This window comes from Camelus ferus, chromosome 11 (genome assembly GCF_009834535.1).
Source record: "Camelus ferus isolate YT-003-E chromosome 11, BCGSAC_Cfer_1.0, whole genome shotgun sequence".
In the NCBI taxonomy this organism is placed as follows: Eukaryota; Metazoa; Chordata; class Mammalia; order Artiodactyla; family Camelidae; genus Camelus; species Camelus ferus.
In genome coordinates, this window is record NC_045706.1 from 47,660,564 (window position 1) to 47,675,846 (window position 15,283).

Below are 15,283 nucleotides of genomic sequence, written 5' to 3' on the forward strand. Positions count from 1 at the left end.
ATGTACGCAATATATATAATCATATTACCTGCAAATAATAAAACTTTTATTGCTTCCTTTCCAATTCTCATATTATTTTTCTAATCTTTCTTTCCTTATAGAACTTTCAGAACAATGTTAAATAAAGTGTCATACCAAGTATCTTTGTCTTATTCCTAATTTCAAAGGGAAAGCTTTAAAATGTTATTATTAAGTCAGATGTTTGTTGCAGATTTTTTTCCAGAATCCTTTATCGTGTGAGGAAAATTTCCATTGATTCCTAATTGTCTAAAATGCTAATTTAATCTGATATTTTTTCTGCATCTGTTGAAATGATCAACATTTTTAAAATACTGAAATGATCAATATTTTTCTTTCATTTAGTTAGTGTCATAAATTACAGTAATTGATTTCTGAGTGTTAATTCAACCTTGTTTTCCTGGGATAAAACATCTTTCTGGTGATGCTTTTTTTTTTAATGTTTCTAGTTGGTAAATTACCCTTTTTATGTACTGTTGGATTTGGTTCACTAGTATTTGTTAAGGATTTTCTGTGTGTTCTTATTCATTATGGATTTTCTTTGTAATTATCTTTTTTATATAATATTTTTGAAAGGTTCTGGTATTAGGATTTTGCTGGTCTCGCTTGAGCAGTGATTCCTCCATCTCAATTTTTATTCTGTGAATAATCTTTGTATTCAATTTTTGTTATTTCTTCCTTGACCGTTTAATAGAATGTATTAGTAAAACCATTTGGACCTAAAGGATCTTTAGTAATAACCCCTTTTATATTCCTAATACTGATGATCTATGTTCTCTTTCTTTTCTTCTTGAAAAAAAAGGCTAGCTAGAAGTTTGTTAATTTTGTTTATATTTAACAGTTTCAAATAATAAGCTGTTGGCTCTCTTTACCATCTGTTTGTTCTCTACTTCATTGATTTCTATTTTTACCTTTTTTTCTTTCATTTACTTACCTCTTAACTTAATTATCTCTGTTTTGATAGGGCAGAATCTTAGATCATTAATTTTAGATTGCTCTTCTTTCCTAACATAAGCATTTAAATCTATAAATGTTCCTCTGAGTATGACTTTAGCTGCATCCTACAAATTGTGATATGCAATATTTTCACTGTCATTCATTCAAAATATTTTTTATTATATTACATGTCTTGACTTGTGAATCATTTCAAAGTGTGTTACTTAATTTTTAGATATTTGAAGTTCTCTTCACTATCGTATTGTCATTGATTTCTGATTTAATCATGTTATGGACATAGAGTTCACTTTATATAATGCTGATCATTTTTTAATTTATTTTGACTTATCTATGTACTGGCATGGATCTAATGTGGTGAACACACTATGTACATTTATAAAGGATACATGTTCTCCAGTCACCTGTAGCTTTTTATGATATTTATAAGATAAAGTTTGTTGATAGTTCAGATCTTTTATGTCTTTACTGATTTTTATCTAAACATTCTATTAATTGCTGAAATAGTGGTTATTAAAATGTACTATCATAATTACAGAATTGTCTATATTTCCCTTAAGTTCTGTCAATTTTTGCTTGATGTATTTGAAAATTAGTATTAGACACATAAACCTTTAAAATTGTTATGTCTTCATGATGAATGTCCTTTTCATCATTATGAAACACTCCCCTTTATTTCTAATAATACACATTGTCTTGAAGTCCATGCTATTGCTACTAAATATATTCCCTCACTCCTTCTTATGCTTAAGAGGTACATGGTTTATTATCTTCCATTTGCTAACTTTCAGTCTTTGTTTTTTTTATATTTGAAGTAACATACAGTAAGATTTTGCTTTACAGTATCAGCTTTGACATTCCCTATCTTTTAATTGGAGTGTTTATATAAAGAGTCAGCAAAAATGGTCCACAGGCCAGCCATCTAATTTTGTAAATGTAATTTTAAATCAGACACAGACATGACCTTTTACTTACTTATTGTTTACGGCCATGTTTACGCTGCAATAGCGAAGTTGAGTAGTTGACACTAAGACCATACAGGTCTCAAAAAGAAAATATTTTCTCTTTGTCTCTTTAAGAGAAAGTTTGCCAATCACTAGTTTAGAATGTCAGCATTAAATGTTATTATTTATATGATTGTTTTAGGTCAACATTTTATTATTTGTTGTTGTTTCTCTGCTCTCACTTCCCTGACTACTTTTGAATTGTTTAAATAGTTTTTTGTATCCCTTTGTAATTTGTATCTATTGGCTGATTTTTGTGTCTGTTGGCTTTTTGGCTATAACTCTTTCAATTATTATTATTATTATTAGTTACTGCAGAGATTACAATATGTTTACCTACATTTCCATGGTCTACTAATAATTAATATTGTATTACTTTACATAAAATGTAGACATCTTGCTACTTTGTAAGTCCTTTTGCCTACAGAATTTTAGGTTATACTTATATTTATTACATTAATATACATTGAAAACCCCATGAGACAATATTTTTCTATGAGTTTAAACAAAAAATTACTGTTATTGTTATTATTTACATTTATCCTAAAATTTACCATTTTTGCTGTTCTTTCTTCATTACTGAAGGTCTGAGTATTAATTTGTTATCATTCCCCTTCCTGTGGCCTTTATAGTCCTTTTTAGAGCAGGTCTGACTAGTGATTAATTTTCTTAACTTTTATTTTGTCCTCATTCCTGGACAGTATTTTCAGTGCATATAAAATTATGGCTTAACAGTTCTTTAAGCACTTAACAATGTTGTTCTACTGTCTTTTAGTCTCCATTGTTTCTGATGAGAAATTTTTAATAATTCAAATAGCTGTGTCCCAACTGGAGGTATGATGCTTAGTGAAGTAAATTAGAGAAAAACAAGTACTGAATGTTACCATTTATATGTGGAATCTAAAAAATAAAACAAATGAATGAACATAACAAACCAGAAATCGACTCACAGAGAATAAACTGGTGGTTACCAGTGGAAAGAGGAAAGGGGAAGGGGCACCACAGGGTTAGGGGATTAAGAGCTACAAATTACTGTGTATAAAATAAATAAGCTATAAGATAAGTAAACACAGGGAATATAGCCAATCTTTTATAATAACTTTAAATGAAGTATAATCTATAAATATTAAATCATTATGTGGTACACCTGAAACTAATATAAAATTGTAAGTCAACTGTACTTCAACTAAACCAAACCAAACAAAAACTAAAACAAACAAATAGCTGTGTCCCAGGACATAATATTATTTTTCTCTAGTTGTTTTAAAGATTTTTCTTCATCTTTGGATTTTAGCAGTTTGATTATAATTTGTTTAGGTGTAGTTTTCTCTGAGGTTATCCTGTTTGGGGTTTGCTGAGCTTCTTGAATCTATAAACTTATAACTGTCCTCAATTTTTTAAAAAGTTTTAGGCCATTATTTCCTCACAGTTTCTCTGTCCAAGTCTCTTTCTTCTCTCCTTCTTGGATTACAACGGCACACTCATAATACCGTTTGATATTGTCCCATAAATTCTATAATTTTGAATTATATCCTGTATATTATAGGTATTATATCCATATACATCATGTTATTATCCTCTGGGGAATGTTGAGATACATATATATACATACATACATATATATATATATAGAGAGAGAGAGAGAGAGAGAGAGAGAGGGAAAGAGAGAGGGAGAGAGAGGGAGAGAGAGGGAGAGAGAGAGAGAGGGAGAGAGAGAGAGAGAATATAGAGTATATATACAGTAAGCACTCAATTCAGTTATTAAGTTCAGTGTATAAGTCCTATTTTACCTTTGGAGGAGGTTAGTTTAAATTTCAGTTTAACTCTCCGTATGCGTAGTTTACTCTTTTTGAACTGTCCACATACGCATAGCTCAGGAGATGCTGAGAGCTGCACAGGTTGGTCTATAGGATTAGGGATTCTTCTGCAGGCTTGCTTTCTCTATCTAGGACCTCTCATGCTACAGCCTCTGGGGCTCTTGCTGGTGTTGTTCCTCTTGCCAGAAACAAGAGTTCCTATCAGAGCTTTAGCCACAGAGAACATTTTCTATTTATTTTCTATTTCTTTCTAAATCCTAGGAGTTCCCATCGTAAGGAAATTTTCTTTTCAGATTTTGTATCTATATGAGATGATGAAGGTTCACTAAAGTTATTGCTGTAATGATTTCATGATGTAGGTAAGTCAAATCATTACACTGTACACAAACTTATACAGTGCTGTATGCCAAGTATATCTCAGTAAAACTGGAGGGGAAAAGTCTGACAATATGATTATAAATTTTTCTATTTCTCCTAACAGTTTTGTAAATTTTAATTTGCATGATTTGAAGACACATAATTAAGTGCATAGATATCCAGGAAAGGATATATTTTTATTTACACCTTCAGATTTATTAGACTTTTGAAATCTATTATCAGTTTTAGGTAATCCTCAGCCAAAGTCTTTTTTTAATATTCATTCTCTTCTCTCCTTCTGAGACTCCAATGGTAAGTATGCTAGACCTTCACACTCTCTTTTTAACAGTAGTTGTTTCTTCTTTTGCATTTTACTCCTCTGTCTCTTTGTGTACTTTTTGGGGAGTAATGTGTAGCCAGTCCTCTGTTTAACCTCTACATAATGTGCTATTTAACCCATTCACTGAGTCACAATTTCAGCTATTTTTTTCACTTCCAACACTTCTATTTGGTTCTTTTTAAACATGTAGTATGTCACTTTCTATAAATTATAATTCTCCTATTTAATCATGTTTTAAAATCCCATTGTACATAGAAAGCATAGACTCCTTCCTTCCTCCTTGTTTTCTTTCCTTCTTCATTTTTCTAGCATTTTGTATTTCTACCTCTTTATTTTTCCCCCCTGCTGTATTGTGTCCATGTAATTTTAGTCCTACGGCATGCTTTGTTTCTTGATTATGTGTTGGACATTTTATTTAAATAATATTTGTTGAAATATTTTGAGACCCAGGATGATGATTCCATCTGGGATTTTCTTGGTCCTGGGCATTAGCAAGTCTCAGGGCTTGAGTTATTTGTTTGTTTCTTTCTCTTTTCTTTCTTTTTTTTTCCCCCACTCAAATGACTTGAAAATAGGCTCCAGTCTATATGTGATGGCTGGTTTAATTTTGTTTCATTTTTATTCCTACATATAGTTCTTCAAGGTCCCAGCCAAAAAGAGATGGTGTCTCTCTTCCCTTTGGAAGTTCCTTTCTTGGACTTCTGTTACACATTCTTGAAGCGCTGTCAAAGATTCTGCTCACCCTCTCCCTGCCTTTCCAGAACTACAAATGCTTTTGGGTTGGGGGTGCCATGCTTAGAAAATAAAAATATGGAATTTCTGGTTACATTTACATTTCAGATAAACACTGAATACTTTTTAGTGTGAGTATGCTCCATAAAATATTTGGGAGATACTTACATTTCAAAAAAAAAAATCACTGCTTGTTTATCTTGTTTATCTGACATTCAAGTGTAACTCAGCATTCTGTGCTTTATATGATAGCCCTACCCGCAGGTCAAAAGTAACCAGAATGACTGAATCATTTCCCTGGATTTCTATTTTTACCAAGGTCTTAGCCCAGGACTTCCTCATCCTTTTGTGACTCTTTGATGCTTTTAAGAAGATATTTTAAGAAATATTTTGTCCAGCTATTTTAGTTATTTTCAGTGAGAAGTTTAGTCTAAATTACCTCATCTACCATCAGCAGAATCAGAAAGCTAATATACTATTTTCTAGGTATATTATCAAATATACCAAAGATTACATCAAGATAGTCTAACACTAAAAATAATGAACACAATGCTTTGCAATTATTTTTTCATTTTTATAATTGTATCTTTTATACCCACTAAGTACCTATTAAGTATTGCTTTTATAATTTGCTCAATTCAGAATTTAGCTTCCCCCTAAATTCACTATTTTTCACTGAATGAAAAATATGCATGTTGGATATACATATAGGGAGAAAGGGTATGCATACCACAAAATGACAGAAAACAACATGCATCATTATTTCTAGCCGATCGATTTGCCACAAATTCTCTGAACTATAAAATCGCCATAAGTGAGACCAGTCAAGTTGCTGGCTAAGCGATTCCTTTGAGTAAATGATGATTATTTACCTTTTGGCCATTATTCCCAAAGATATATGATGAGGGCACAAAAACTGGTATATTCTATGTTTAGGACCTGGTCACCAAATGCATCATGACTATATGAAGCATGCTTCACAGTGAGGGTTTGTTAAAATGACGGTTAAGACAGAATGATGACTAAATTTTCTGCAATAGTGGGGGTTTTGTTGCTCTCAACATGCCATCTGACTGGTAGCAATGCCTAAGAGTAGTAATAGATGGGCCTACGTTATTTCTGGCTGTTCACATATGACAATATACTGTTGCAACTGGAGTTCCTATATTTATCTCTTTCCTTGCCTTTCACAATTGTTGAGTTACTCCTTTTCCTGATTATGAATGAAATATTCCTAGTCTTTCTTTGTAAAATACTCAGCTTTAGAATATCCTGAGTAACAGCTTATGATTCTAAATTATTTCTTTTACTTCACTTTTTCCTGTTACCAATTTTGAGTTGGTTCTATTTTATTCATTTACTGCTGGTGATTAAACCCCTGAAGAAACAGTCATTAGCTGTTAACAACTGGCTAATAGTTGAATCTGTTCAAATATTTCCAGTATTCATATTAAAAATAAAATTACTATGACCTTCTAGGCCAATTATACTCCCTAGCCTGAAGAATGACATTGTCAGAAACCCTACACACTGCCAGAGAGCTGAGAAGAGGTGTAAAATGAGAAGAAAAAAAAAAAAAAAGCACTAGGGAACCCTGGGATATGAATAAGCATATGCCATCATTTGGATAGACTTGGGCACATTTGGCCAGAGCTCTACGTTTCCGGCCTTGACCTCCCCAGTCCTGCTATAAGACATGGAGCCTTCGTTTTTGCATGTAGCAGCTGTCTCACGGCCAAGTACATTCTTTACAGAAAGCCCAAGCACTTCCACTTTTCTATATGAGTTATGTTTTTAATTTAACTGTCTTTCCTACTCTTGCCAGGATTTTGTTCATATTATAATTTTCTTTTAGGGAAAGGGAAGAAATAACTTTGACTGCTGAAAGGGGCATATTAAATATTGGAAATCTTTGACACTTTTCCAAGATTCATTAGTGGTCTGCAGAATTCCAGGTGAACAATTTAGTCAATCCTTCCATCTGATGATAATTAGGTATCAAATATTATATACATTTCTACATGTAATAAAAAACAAAATTCACTCGTCTTGCTGATTTCTACTTTTTTATTTTTCACACTCCAAATATATATGTGTGTGTCTATGGGTGTGAGCATGGGCACCTACATGCACATATATGCACCGTTTATTGTGTTGTTATTCTATTAATGAACAAAGATAAATAAATGTTTAAAATATCTGACAACTTCATCAGTGTTTATGGCAAACCTGACAGCAAGGGTCTGGAAAGAAATTTAAACTGCTATGGGAAAGTTACTAGTTATGATGTCAATTTGAGGATAGAGAAAATTTCTTACTCAATTTCACATCCACGGTTCTAACCAGTAAATATTAAAATCTCACTAAAATGCTTCTATTTCAGTGTGTCCTCTGAACTCTAGAACCATATCCAAATATCTTCCTGATATTTGAACTGAAATTTTAGAAAAGTCATTCAAAAACAACATGGTCTTCATCCTCCACATCTGGTTTTCTCTCTGCGTTTCATACACCAGTAAATGACACTGTTCTCTACCCATTTGTGCAAGGCAAAACTGAGGATTCATCTGTGATACCTTTTTCCCTCGGACTCTTTATATCCAGCCCCAGTATCTCTCAAGTCTCTTTTCAGTTTTGCATTTATCCCAGAACCTCCCTAAAACATCTATTACTATCTATTCAGATAGCCTCTCCTGATGATTTTCCTTGCATCTGTTCTGCAATCTATACTCTGTAGCCACACTGATACTCTCAACACAAGTCTGGTCTTCTTACCCCCTTTCTTAAAAATCCTTCATTGTCTTTCTCCGGTTCTTTGAATAAGGACAAAAATCCTTGATTCAGCCTACAAAGCTATGCACTATCTGGTTCTTACCTACCCCTCCATCACTATCCTACCCTTCTTTCTTCCACAATGAGTGACTTACCTCTCCCCACAAGACATTTAGCAATACCTGGAGACTTTTTTTTTAATTGTAACAACTGTGTTGGGGGATTCGCTACAGGCATCTAGGAAGTGGAGGCCAGGGATGCTGCTAAACATCCTGCAATTCACAGGAAAGATGATAATGATAATAATAATAATAATAATAATAATAATAATAATAATAATAATAATAATAATAATAATAATAATAATAATAATAATAAAATAAAAAATAAAAGAAGAGGAGGAGGAGAAGTCGTCCAAAATGTCAAAAGTGCTGAGATTGAGAAACCCTGCCCTATGGGATTTAGCCATAATGCCTTTGATGGATAAATGGATATGCTCATGCTCTATTTAGATCCTCTTGCAAAGGACTTGCTGGGAATGCTTATCAAATATGTTCATCTGTCAGTCTGTCAGAGACTGATTGGCCTTGTCTGAGGCACTCCATCACACAGACGGCACCTTCCCAGAACAGCCTGCATCCGGTGACTGATGGAAGTGGAGTTTAAGATCTGGCCATCTCAGCCTGGGTTCTCCTCCTGCCTCCGTCTGCTTCTTTCCCATTCCCATCCCCAGCTGTTAATCCCAAGCACACTTCCTAAAAAATATCATACACTGTAATCAGATTCTGCTCTCCGGAGAACTCAGTCTGCTGTGTTAACTATCTTTCAGTTTTCTGTGCCACCACACACCCCCATTTCAGGTCTTTGGACCTTTACACACGCTCATCACTCTATGAACTCTGGTTAACATGTATTCATCCTTTAGAGCAAATTTAAACAACTAAGAGTCCTCTTTGGTTCTTGATTAGATCAAAATCCACCCCCCCAACCCCCAGCTTTTAAGTTTTTACAACACCATGAAGAATTTTTACTTTTAGTGTTTCTACTACCCAATTTGTCTCTACTTCTACATCATTATCTCTTATCTTGTTCAACACTGTATCATAGTGCCCAGTGCACTGTTTGGCACACAGTAAGCACAAAACAGAGTTGCAGGAAGAAGGCAGAGGAGAAGGGATTTTGTGACTGACACATTGGAATAAAAGCCATAATGTGATTTTCATCTTTTTAAAAGCTTAAACTCAACAAATGGAAATCATTCCCTAATATTTCCTTTCTGCTAAACAGACCATAATGAAAACTCCCTGCTTGTGTTCCATCTTCTAAGCAAAGCATGGTGGCAGGATTTTAGGTTGTCGAGTCTGCTTGTTCTGGTTTTAAAATTTGAGATAGAGGCTTGAGCAAATTTCTTATCTTCTGAGCCTTGATTTTCTTATCTAAAACAATAATCTACCCCATATAACTATTGTCATTTGAATTGCCTGTAAAACACTTAACACATAATAGAGGTACAACAAGTAGTTTTCTAACTATTTTTATGCTGACTCCAAAAGCAAACAAGATAAGAAAATTGTCTCTATATATTTCATAACACATGGTTATTGCAGAAGGCATTGTAACACACACAAGAGGAGTGCACTGCTACACCACTGCTATATATAGTTCCATCATGACTTTTCATACTTTATTCTTTTGGAATCTACAGCTGCATCTCCTAAGCTATTGGTAAAGCTCAATCAGTATCATTTTATAAATTCATTATTTCAGTGAGACCAGTGTATACTCAATCATCATCTATCATGGGATAACTCTTTAAAAAACTGTTTAAACTTAAGAAGGAAAAAAAAAAACTGTCATAGAGACATCATTATAAATTAAATATTAACAAGTTAAAAAATAAACAATTTTACAGGATTTTTAATCTAAAAGCAAGGGGGTTAGAATTCTGATATCTATCAATGTTCTTCAATTTTTAAAACATTCTTTCCTTTTAACATAATGTATAAATAATTGAGAGCAAGACAGAGGTCCATGTATACTAGAAAAACTGTATTAGTGGATTTATGTTGCATCTAACAATCATTATAATGTGCGACGACTTGTACCCAAAACTTTACATACGCTGTCTTAATTAACCATATGGGAAAGACCTACTATAAGAGAAAATTATTTACCACATTTTACTCAGATACATGAAAAAACCTGCCCAATGTCATTTAGCCAGTGCATGGTAAAATCAAGTTGTCAATTAAACTTTTTTAATTGGAAGCACATTTTTAAAATCATTTCTATAAAACCTTACCAATGTAATGTAACTAGGGGTCAGAGTAAAAACATCTTTGTCACAGCAAAGATCTGATGTGGATAGTACCTTCTTTTATAGGATAAACAAAACAACGTGGACTACAGTCACTTTTGTCTTCTAAGGGAGACAGAATATGACTTAATAATATGGGAAAACAAGTTATGTAAAGCTTCCTTCTTTGTAAAGTGACAGGAAGAGAAGGGTTTAACTCAGGAGAAAAAGGAATGTCTGGTTATGCAAACAAAGATAGGACCAGAGTTGGGTGAGACTCTCTCTGCATGATACAGGAAGGGACTAAGGGAGAAGTCTGAGTAGAAGAAGTTTCAAAAACAGGAAGCAAGGAGATTTTTTTTGTCTTGGATAAAGGGACTAAAAAGAAGCAAACACAAATGCCCCAGGGCTCTAAAATTTTTATAGAAACACTTTTGAGAAATTTTCAGTGCTTGGGTGGCTGTAGGGTTTATGAGAAGAGGCATTTTCACAGCCAATTTTTAGTTGTTTCTACTATTCTGTATTTTATATATTCCTATGTAATATGCATTGCTCTTATTTGCTTAAAAGTTATAGTCAAATTTGTTATATATCTTGTGAGTTTGGTTTGGGGGAAGGGTGAGATCGAAGACAAGGGATTGAGTACCACATGTGGAACAGGTCAGAACAGAGGGAAAAGAACAGAGATGGGAGATCAGGTCTAAGTGTGGGCATGACTCCAATGAACAGAACCTGAATGCCATCTATAGGCATCTCTTCAATAAATGGTGTTGGGAAAACTGGATATCCACATGCAAAAGAATGAAATTAGGCCCCTATCATACATAACGCACCAAAATGAACACAAAATGAATTAAGGACTTAAATGTAAGACATGAATTTAAATTCTTAAAGAAAATATAGAGAAAGCTCTTTTGACTTTGGTTTTGGCAATGATTTTCTGGATATGATGCCCAAAACACAAGCAACAAAAGCAAAAATCAAGAGATACTACATCAAACTAAAGCTTCTACACAGCAAAAAGAACAATCAAAATGAAAAGGCAACCTACAGAATGGGAGAAAATATTTACAAACCAGGTATCTGATAATGCCTTAGTATCCAAAATATATAAGGTAATCATCATCAGTAGAAACAAAAAGTTCAGTATAAAACTGGGCAGAGGATCTGAGTAAGTATTTTTGCAAAGACATACAAAATGGCCACCAGGTACATGAAAAGGTGCTCAACATCACTAATCATTAGGGAAATCTGAATCAAATCACAATAAGACATCATCTCTCACTTGTTGGAATGGCTATTATCCAAAAGAAAACAAATAACAAGTGTTGGCAAGGATGTGGAGAAAGGGAACCCTTGCACGTTGTGGGTGAGAATGTAAATTTGTATAGTCACTAAAGAAAACACTGTGGAAGTTCCCTCCCAAAATTAAAAAGAGAACTACCATGTGATCCAGCAATTCCATTTCTGGGTAAATATCCAAAAAAGATGAAATCACTGTCTCAGAGATATCTGCATCCCCATGTTCATCATAGAATTATTCACAATAGCTAATACATGGACACAACCTAAGTGTCCATTGACAGACGAACAGATAAAGAAAATGTGATATACATATAATCACATATATGTATATGCATATATTATGTGTGTGTGTGTATATATATACACACACATACACACACACGTTATTCAGCCATAAAAAAAGAAAATCCTGCCATTTGCAACAACATGGATGGACCTTTAAGGCATTATGCTAAGTGAAATGAGTCTGAGAAAGACAAATACTACATGATCTCACTCATACGTGGAATCTAAAAACACTGAACTCATAGAAACAGAGTAGAATAGTGGTTTCTAGAGGCTGAGGGGTAGGGAAAACTGGAAGATGTTGGTCAAAGGGGACAAACTTATATTTATAAGATGAGTAAGTTCTGGGAACCTAATGTTCAGCATGCTGACTATAGTTAACAATACTGGATCGCATACTTGAAAGTGGCTATGAGAGTACAGCTTTAATGTTCTCACCACCACCAACACAAGATAATAATTACAGGAGAGGAAGAATGTGCTAACTAACCTTATTTGAGTAAGCATTTCACAGTACAGGTGTATCAAAGCTTCAAGGTGTATACCTTAAACTTACACAATATTATACACCAATTATATCTCAATAAAGCTCGGGAAATTAGTACAGAAATGAGTCAGAAATTACCATGAAAACATCAAGTTTGCAATTTTTAATAAATAAATATGTATGTATGTATATGTATTTTATATGTATATACGTACATACATATTTGTGAGGACACTGGGCATTGCACATCTTATAGAACGTTGATGGAAAGGAAATTGATGTCAATTTTACTGAAATCTCATTGGTCAAGAAGACTTAACTAAAACCTTGGTTTTGCTGTCATATACAAGGTGATTCACAAATTGTTTTTGTAAACTTTGTTTTTAATCCTTACTACCATCATAAAATATAGATACTATTATCGTTATTTTGAGAGAAAACTGAGCTGGGATAGATTAAGCAACTGGCTGAAGTTCACTCAGGCAAGCAGACAGCCCAGCTGGGATTTCTAACTCCAAATCCAGCATAACTTTCCCACAGCGTACTTTCAACTCCTTGCCTGTGGTGCCTCCTTGCCTTTTATCCCTTATCCTCCTGAGAGTCCATAATGCAATCATTTGAAGAAAATTATAAAGGATAACTATCAAAAGCACATCAAATATTACTACACTCAATTATGTTGCAATATTTAAGACTAGGTTCAGTAGTATTGGGCGTTAATAGCCCTGCCTCAGGGTTGGAACACAGAAAATGTTTAGTCTTCTTTGTGTTGTTGTCATTGCATTTTGTGAGTATGTGCTGGCTGGAGATCATTTCACCCTCTCTTCTTTAGTTTACAGATTAAACAATATTCTAATAGCTATAACTATTATCAAAAATTTTAAGTATAAAAACTATTTTATTCTTCTAAAAAGCACAAAGTGTTTTGCTGAAAATATCTTTACACTATTTGATCAATAAATTAATCTTTCATACTCAGTTATGCTTCGGTTTAGCTGCGATGTGGTATAACTCCTATTAATGGGAATTTTTACTGCATTTCTCAAAAGTTAAAATAACTTCTCAGGAAAATAGAAAGCACAGGCTTGATCTATATTCACAGGTTTTAGGGTGGCGGGGAGGATGGCTCCAGGAATACATTACCCCTTACTTTAGCTTTTTACTGGCTAGGGCAGAACACAGCAGGTGACCTTAGAGCACTCAACACCCCTTTGTGTTCTGTAGATTACAGGAGCTTTATAATTGCAAAGTTCATAATTATATTAAATAACACAATATAGAACAACTACCACTCTTCTCTTCCAAATCCCTATCATTAATAAATGTTCCCAGCCCTCCAGATCAGCTGTAAATGCATTAGGCAGCACAGCTGTTTTACACTAGAGCACAGTTTGACAAACACAGAGGAGCAAATCAAATTAAATAACCACATCTCCTTTCTTCTGCAAATTACAGAAGAATTAAAAGTAATTCTTCTTACCAAAAGATTTATTTTTCTCTATGAATACAGGCATTCCAAATCCTTATTTGGTTTTCTGTGCTGAAAATATGCTGTCATTTTGAAATTCATTTAAAAAGATGAAGAAAGAAAAATTATTGCAGTCCAGAAAAAAAAAAAAGATTTTGTAAAGATGTAATTACATAATAACTTTGCTGGTTGTTGTATTCTTTCTTGTAGGAAGAATTGACACCACATTACCCCTACATATAATGAGGGCCCTGGCTAGTCATCCGCTGTCTTTAGAGACTTGGCCAAAAATTGCTGCGTTCAAGCTTTCAGAGCTGCAAGCCTTGCACTGGCTCAAAGTAAAACGGTGAGAAAGGGCCTTACTGCTAAGTCTATAAATTACCACAGGCAAGGCCTCCAGCCAGAACCCATAATTGGCAGGTGCACAATGGCCAGACCACAGGAAAAGGCCTTGATGTCATCCAGGAGTCAACTGGGCTGGGGCCACTGCGGCCACACTTCCCCATTTCCACTCATGGGCCTTCCTCATTCAGAACCCAATTCTCTTGCATGTAGCTTTTCCCAGCCTCCCTGGAAATGGCAAGTGATGATACCCCTAGGGTATGACTGTCCCACTGCTCAACTACTAGTCGGCATACAGAATCGTAGGTCAACAGGTGTTAAACAAGTCACTAAGTGACTGTCATGATATGAATGCTGAAGTCTTCTCTTCCTGATTTTTCAGGGGTCCATAAAGCACAGAACCCCTCATTCTCAGTAACCTGCCCATACACACATAACCTGACAAAGTCACCTAAAGTACCAAAGCCATGAAAGACAGAAGGGGGGGAAGGGGAGGAGAGTTACCACATTATAATAGAGAATTTGCATTGTTTGATCTGTGTTACTTACTCAATTCTTACAATGAATGAGCAAAGGAAAAACTTGAATTTTGTTCTTTTCAGGTGAGAGAAATGAGTTGCTCTTAAGTGAAGACACTTGCTCAAATTCTATAAAAGTCAGAAATAGCATGAGAACTCATGAATCTTTGGCTATTTCCATTGGGCAGCTCTGCCTTTTCTATACATCACTGAGAATCAAATACATTTCCCCTGTTTTTCTCTTTGGGGAAATGCATTTCAAGTTTGAAACTGCTGAGTCATAAAGCAATAACTGAAATATTTCACTTCCTTATAAAAAGAACTTAGTGTATTAATGATGTTGTAAAAAAGAAAGAGACGATCTGTAAATATTTATTATCTAAAGACAGTAAAATTGACAGCACCTATAAAACAAGCACGCCACCATTTGCTGTTAGGTATGACTCGATCCAATGGATGCATTAAGTTCTTCCTATTCTGAATACAAAGCATGTAAGAGATAGATGCAAGTGTGATAGTGAGAAAAATGCCAAGTGATAACTAATCCATATAAAATGATTTGGGAGCTGAAAGATGAGAACTATTCAT

The 15,283-nt window shown here is 34.2% G+C and overlaps 1 protein-coding gene and 1 long non-coding RNA gene across 8 annotated transcripts in view; one reads left to right on the forward strand and one right to left on the reverse strand.

The window, feature by feature from the left end:
* Nucleotides 1–15,283, reverse strand: part of CTNNA3 (catenin alpha 3) — a 1,348,033-nt gene that overhangs the window by 462,725 nt on the left and 870,025 nt on the right. The gene's annotated exons all lie outside the window — the stretch shown is intronic.
* LOC116667181 lies at nucleotides 1,246–2,894 on the forward strand. Its single transcript, XR_004323973.1, has 3 exons — nucleotides 1,246–1,256; nucleotides 1,480–1,481; nucleotides 2,811–2,894. It is a non-coding gene; the product is annotated as an uncharacterized LOC116667181 (long non-coding RNA).